Here is an 8,331-nt window from a genome sequence, read left to right on the forward strand (position 1 = left end):
CATGAATGGATAAGTAGTGTAAGGTCAACGCCTCTGCAACCCTGCCAAGCAATAGATTTTAAAATGTTTCCCCCTTCCATAAAATGCTCGTAGAGTAGCCGGTGTTTGCTTTGCAACAATACACGTGAGTAAAAGTCTTTCCATACTCATAAATCATCTTCCAGAGAAGCACTATGGCATGTTTGGCCGCAAGACTAATATACAAATGAGCAAAATGTATTATGTGTAAGGTATGGGAGATACAACACAGACAGCATAACACATTCACACAGCTGAAGACTCTTGCAGACTAATTAATTAAACTTTTTATCCATGTAGGAATTTTAATGAAGATGTAAATTGTTCGTTTAACATGAGCCATAGGACAATGGAGGGCTTCTGCTGTCAAAGTCAATTACAGACTCAGCATAGTCCCAGACTTATGAAAACTAATCCCAAGCTGTGTCTGTGTGTTGTGTGTTGTGTGTGTGTGTGTGTGTGTGTTGTGGTTGGTGTGTGTGTGGTTGTGCGTGCGTGTGGCGTCTGGACACAAAGATGAGACCATGGAGGACTTGGTTGCATGCATTAAGTGGTGTGTGTTGTTGTGTGTGTGTGTGTAGCTTCTGTCTTAGTGTAAGCAGAATGTTTTATACTCATTCTGGGCAGTTATGCCAATATAAAAATATCTACCAACCAAATCTAATCAGAGATAGAAGCTAGTTCTGTGGTGTTGGAGGAGGGTTATAACTTCTTAGAAAATGTTCTGATTATAACTCCCTCTGGAGGTGTTTTCTAGTGAAGTTGCTTCAGTCTCTATACTGTAAAATTGAACTGAAGTAGCAGTATTTGTACAATTGTAAATGAATTACTGTAATGTATATTAATGGTTGTATGCAAGGTATGTTGTAAGTTTTAACTCTTAAACATATGCTATAACAATATAGATAAAACAACATATTTACAGTAGATTTAATTCTCTTTCAAGTTGATATAAAAAACTATAAATGCACACATTAATGCTAACAGTGATATATAGATTTGTGCAGTTTCTACAGCACTATGTTCGAATTGTCATAAATAGAGCTAAAACAATTAGTTAATTGATTTAATTGACAACAAAATGCCAAAAAATCCTCTTTTTGCAGCTTCTCAAATGTGAATATTTGCTATTTTTATAGTCAGCTACAATTTTCTTTGAATTTGTACTAATAGAACTAAACAAGCAATTTGAATATATAACCTCGGGCTTTGGAATGCTTATAGACTAAATAATTGATCATTAAAACAATTGTTAACTGTCCCTTGTGCATATTAGTGATAATTTTACTAAATGGCTACGCAGTGATTGTATTCATAAGTGTCTTTCTATAGATTAAATCTTAATAACTAGTATACAATATCAGAGATGCTGTATTAACATTTTATCTGAAACATATAGACCCCATTCAGTTTTTCACCTGCTTATCATCAACCGGATCTCATTTTTACCCACCTTTCTGTTTACTAATTCAACACAGTTTATCACTCAAAAAGTCAAAAACAGTAGTGAAAAATCTTGTCAAACTTTCTAATGCGACTTGTCATGCCAATGGACAACTGACACAAATTCTGTTGACAGAACTCAAATACCCAAATGAGCTCAGTGGCGTAAGCCATGCAGGCGGAGGTTTGCTTGTGTGGAAAGTCATTTATAAACGCCAAGGGTAGCCATTCATGCTCAATGATTTAGGACTTTCAAAACACATTTCTAGCTCATTTGAATAATAATGGTCATAAAAAACATTGCCTGAGGCGCAGCAAGCATACATCAAGCAACAACAAATGCCTTCTGAAGTTGTCGAAAGGCCCACAAACACGAAAACAATTAGGACACACAACTTAATTTGCGAAGTGTATGTTTCTCTGTTATGCCATGCTCATTTTAATGAGTTTGAAGGCAGTAGTGTCCTGTAGTTTGTGCTGCTGATTGATTGACTGTTACAGCCATACAGTGCAGGCTTAGACAGGCTTCTATTAAACCGCACCATGTGTATGTAGGCGTACACTTATGTGTGTTTACACATACACAAACAAAAACACATTTTGCTTTCCCTGGTTTCTCATGCCTGACTTAATCGCACCAGGTAGCTGATGATAAGACATTCAAACACCCACATGCACGCACTCACACAAAGATGGATCAAACAAACCTATCCACTTCAAACAGATGACCTCATGATTGCCTTACATCAAAACTAGCATGCAATTAAGGCTGAGTAGTGTTCATCAGCCTTGCCTCGCTTTGTCCGGAGGCTTTTCATTGTCCAGCACACTTAGCAGCAAACATCAGTGTAGAGAATCAAAAGATGAGTGCAATTATGTATCGCCAGTCTGTAAAAAAAAAAAGTCAACACTTAAGTCTTGAATAAAGAGAAATTTTGATTTTACCATACATTCTCGCCATGCAGTTGCCTTGACCCCAGACATAAAACATGGGAAACAATATCAGTCTAAACTGCAAGAAAAAATAAACTAAGCATACATTATGATAGCATAAAACTTTTTATGATATTGTTCTTTTGAAATTGCGCATTTACAATTGAACATTTGTCATTTGTACTGATCTGTTAAATGTAACACACACCCTAACAGGTAGACGTATTATGACATAAAGTACTACTATATATACTACTGCAGACATGACGGACACTAGTCAAATAGCTCTTTAAAGGATCACCAGTAGATGGATCTGGACAGTTTAAAGCAATAGTATGTAACTTTTCTACCTAAAAAATAACATCATTTTGATGCTACACTGACTTGTAATAGGACGAATGGTGCATCTGTCATTCCCACTCTGTGCCCTGAATGTCTGTTCATGCACTATGCAACTTTGGGCTCCAGGTACAATCTCCTGTGAGTGCATAATGTTCGGGGGAGTCACACAGCTATCCATATTTATGACAATGGTGTATAAGTGTACCAAGTGAGAAAATAAATTTAAAATCTTACATAATGTTGCATTAAATAGCGTTAGTAACTTTTGATTTTTATTTTTCTATGTGGTAAACCACTCCCATCTGTTTGTGTAAGTGGTTAAAGTAAGTTGGAAAAACTTTTACGTTTCAGTTCAAAGGTGGACCCAAGTGCAGAACACAGACAGATAACATTTAATTGTTTAACAGATTTATTACAGGAAGATACAGGGGAATGTAGGTGAAGCGAAGAGGAGATGACGACTGTCAGGGACCAAGGACTGTGGCTGGCAGGGGATTACAGGCAGACAGACAGATGAGAAGGAATATACAAAATCACAAGGAATATAAACTGAGTTGGCCTTAAAGTGTAGCTAGCACAGAGGTTGAACAACAATCTGGCACTGTGTAGAGCTTTGGTTGGAATACTGCAAGCTGATGATTGGGAGGTGAGCAGACTGGGAGTGATTGCAGACAGGTGTGAAGCTGGAAGCCACGAGCAAAGCCACACCCCCAAACACAATTACAGACGGGGAAAGCAGGAGACACGGGGGAGGAGGGAAACACAGGGAAACAAGTGGAGGCACAGCTGTGACCATGACAAAAACTGGTTGCATGTGCAATTGTTTTTTTCATAGAAAGTACAATGAAGCTAAAAGCAATTATTTGTAGCTTGTATAAGCTGTAATTCATGCCTTTTTGCACTTTAAACTGCAGCAAATATGATACAGTCTCACATTTATGAACTGTTTGCCTTATAGTCTGGTAGTATGTAGTGAAAATATCACTAGATATTGTGAATTTAAATATATTATTCGCTGAAATACTCAAGTCAGACACAGTTGGCATTGTCAACTAGACAATCCTGAGCAACATTTCTGATGGAGAGCAATCATAAGCATGTTAAATATGCTGAACATTTTCAAATGGAATGCTTAATTCATTATTACAACATGCCAGATATATACATTTTCATTTGTGCTCCATGGAATAGGAATGTAAAATAATGAGAAAATACAGAGTAAAGACACAGCACCTCATAATTATGACAATTATATAGTTTCCACAAGAAAACATGGCAACTTGTTTGCCAAATGGTTGTGGCACATTTCCGTAAGGTTCGAGTTTGAATCACAAAATGTTTCTTTTCCTGTTCTTGTCATACACAGCGGCCTCACTGATTGGCTTTTATTGTCTGTGTATAAATGAGAATCACGTTGTCTGTCTCCACTGGAGACCATGTACACGCATCCAGACAGTACATGAATCCACACATGAAACAACAGGCAGAGACACACGTACACTCTTTATGCACAGAGGACAATACCCACCGCAACCTAGATGGAACTGACACAAACAAGCGCAGCTCGCTGACTAAAAAAGCTCCCAGCAAACAATGCAAAGTGAAAAGATATTAATATTTAAATAGATCATTTGCAAGATTGGTATAATTAGTGGCTCATATTCATGTATTCACTTCAGGGATATCACATTGAGACATGTCTACTTATTCAAATAAGATGCAACATGTCACAGGGTGCATATATGCAAATGCACATATGCCGCTAATTACACATTGCCTGTCACAAAGAGAGAGAGGCTTTCAGCAAAAATGTTCAAAGTTTTCTATGAACTGTTCAACCAGGCTGCTCAGGCTGCTCAGGTCTAATTAAAACATGCATGTCCCCAAGGCCTTATCAAAGCACTGTAGAAATATTTACATCTCAAATAGAAGAGAATTAGCTAAATAAAGGACCTCCCTGGTGCTTTTGTCCTGCTCAGATTCCAGGCTCTGCACTAACAAACTTTATTTCTGATTGATACTGATAGTCCACCGCAGGGATTTGAGAATATTTTGACCTGAGGCGGGGGACTTTTATTTTGACATCTCCTCCCCTGGCACAATCCCAGATTTTACTGTACTTGACACCAGCTGTATTGAAGGCTGTTGTGATGGAGATTGTTATTTTAATGAGGTGGAAATGAGAGGTAAACCTTCTAGGAAGTGTTTCCTAATTAACCAAATGATTTGGCCTATAGGGTTGGCTACTGACAATTTCTACATTGTGTACCACACAAGATTGATAACGGTGTTTATTTTAAGGCATCAAAAGAAATCACAAACTGTTGGACTTTTTACAAGGGTACTGCAACTTTTGACTGATCCTTACTGATCATTTCATCATGGTTTGATTTGATGTAAAAACAATTGGCAAATCATTGAAGAAGAAACTCGTTTTATTTCAAAATATGTATCCAAATATCTAAATATTTACAACTGTAACTTACTTGAAATTGGGTATATTCATAATATATATTTCTACGATGCAGCAGGAGTGTTGAAGTCCATTTACTTCTCAAAACAGCCACTTGTACTGTGTGCTTACAGTAATAACATGGTTGACATATTTATTGCTGAACCAACTGTGGTGAAAACATCCATAAAACTCTCGCTGCTTCCCCTTCCTTACTGCCCATTCTGTTTGACCAACACACCAATGAGGCTTTAAACGCTTATTCGGTTTATATTTCCAAATTAGAAAAAGAAATTGAGAAAATTCTCTAAAAAGACAGGTGTAACAAAGGCATCTGTCATAAATGATTGTTGAAAAGGACATTTGTGTATCACTCTTTTGCTATCAGATATATATACATTCACGTTAACCTAAATTTGCATTTGCACACACAAACACAAAGGCTAAAGCATCCATTCTGGAGAGCTTAGAGTGCAGAGCTGTCCAGAAGCCTGTCTGTGTGAGGAAAATGTATGCAGCTCAAATCAAAGTGATGTTGCAAACAGTAATCTTTCTCTATTAAGGATGTCACTTTTTGCAATCTTTTCGCAATTGCGGCCTAATATCCTTCACCACTCCACTGCTGGGTTTGTGAGCTTCTGCAAGCACGCATACACACATACACTCACTGTCTCATCACACACATCCACGGTGTGTAGGTATCCGCTGAAGGAGTCAGTCATGTGTGTCTTTCAGATAGGAGTTGAGAAAGCCCTTGATTAGGACAGGAAGTCATGTGTGTAAAATTCACACTTTTTTACCACCCTTGTCTCTGTACATAGTGAAGGTAGTGTGTGTCTGGTGTGTATGTGTGTAGCGCACACATCTATAGAGATCATAATTAACTGACGTAAAGGTAAATAGTAATATAAAATTAATTACACGCTAACAGTGAATTCCTTTGTACCTTTTAAAGTGAGCTCAGTTCTAATTTCGGGGTAAAATAATTATATCCGGAGCTGTTTTGGAAATGAAACGCCTTGCCTCCGCTATGAAAGGCAAATTATTTACACTTGGTTTGTTTCTGATGATAAAATTCAAAATGGAGACCCAACAGTCTTGTGAACTGGAGATAAAAGGGGCTATTGTCTAATTCTACTGATCTTCCTCTGTTGCATTTAGATCTTCTTTTTTTTTTCGGTTTCATGATTAAACCTCATTTACTCAGCAATGCCCTGATTCACACTGAGAGTTGCACAAATTTCCCTTAGAATGCTAATGTTGACCAGTTGCCACCCCCGCTGAAGCAATTGGCAAGTCCACCCTAATATATGCATTTTTATATATTCATATATTTTACGCTTTTTATTGTAATGGTGTTTTGTGATTTCTTTTTTTGCTATGCTTACTCTTCTTCAGATTGTTTCATTTATGTCTGATTCTGCTGGCAACTTCCTACATTTCCCAAAATGCCTCTTAAAAACCCCCGGAGACTGTTCTTGAACATATTGCATCCAGCTGTTGAGTTTTATGAGTGGGTGGTGGAAGCGATGAAGATGAAGAAAGAACAAGGAAGTAAGCTTTTCCATTTGAGAAAAAGTGAGGGTCACCAATTACCCACGACACCACATGTCTTGTGACTGCATTTTGGCATTATGAACTATTGATGTGACTGTCACTGGAGAAATTGCTCCCTGATTCCTGAACATGACAATGGTCATGGCTTCCTCCTTGATTCTCACATTTTTCATCATGCATGATTACACTTACTGCAACATCTTTGTGTCTGCAGGAATAGGCTAATACGTCAAATACCACTTATTAAACTTTGTCCATGGCCTAATGAAAAGTAAGATGGATTTTGTTTAATTCCCACAAAACTAGCCATATTTTGCCGTGCTAGCAGCGTGGTTCTATGGACTGCAATGTGAGTTGGTCCGTTGGGTCACCACTCTAGCAAAAACCATGAGGTTAACACTTTTGGGTTTTAGTAATATCCTTTGGTAACTGTCACTTTTCTTCCTGTGCCATCCTGTGGTCAAAATTTCATGTCAGGGTGGCCATGGCCCCCCCTGGCCCCCCCTTTGACGGCACCCCTAGGCTGTAGTCTCCTGTGGATTTACTAAAAATGTGTAAGAAGAATGTAAGAAATTAGACATAAAGTGAAGGTCATGGGTTTGACTCCATCAATTGCCAGGGTATCCTATCCCATCAAATTGAAGCTTTTGGATCTGCTATTGAGTGATCTTAAGCAAGGGGGTTCCTTTGATTACGGAGGTTGGTGTTTGAACTAAACACTAAAACATCTAATTTAAGAGAAAAACACACCTTTAACTAGAAAAGCAAGTAAGACACAAAATCTGCCGCTTCTTTGGTAAGAATGGATGTGTTTCTTATGGTGAAACACAGCTATAGTGAAAGCGTTTTCAAAGAGAGGTATATCCAGCTATACTTAACTTTGATTCCATGCTGCTTAGTGAATAAATAAGGGCAGCATTCATGCACCTTATTACTGTGTGATATCACCTCTTATGGTGCAAAACATAACCCACCTACACGCTACAATTTGCAATACATTTAGTGTTATTGACCAAGGTCCATAGGCGCATTGTAATTTAAGGTACCAAGCACAGACTTTTACTGCACTTCACTACAGGGTTCCTAATATCCTTTGGATTGAAGGTGCTTTAGTTTACGCTGCAACCCTGTGAAAACATCAGAGGGGTAAAAAGGTAAGTATTTCCTCAATGCAGATGGAGTTATCTCAAATCATGGCTCTAGTATTTAGTCCTCTACCTCCTTTTTCTCCCTTCTCTTCTCCTCTCCTCCTTTTCTCTCTCGCCCCTTCTTTCTCAATTGTGTCCCTCGCCTCTGGCAAATGGGAGTCATTTGTTTGTGTGAACTTCCCATAACCCGCCGCGTGTGAGACACTTATCATTCAGAGTGGGGCTGCCTCTTCCTCAGTTGTAATACCTCCTATCTTCTTCTTCTCTTCTCTTCTTCTTCTTCTCCTCCATTTTTCCCTTTCACACCAGTCCCATGTCTGTTCCAGCTGACTCTCACTGTGGTTCATCATAAACGAGTGTACATCTTTCTCCATTCTTTCACTCCCTGCTCACCCATTTCCCCCTCTACAGCATGCCTCCCTTTCCTCTCTCTCTCTC

This window comes from Morone saxatilis, unplaced genomic scaffold, assembly GCF_004916995.1.
Source record: "Morone saxatilis isolate NCDOM2014 unplaced genomic scaffold, NCSU_SB_2.0 Contig0, whole genome shotgun sequence".
In the NCBI taxonomy this organism is placed as follows: Eukaryota; Metazoa; Chordata; class Actinopteri; family Moronidae; genus Morone; species Morone saxatilis.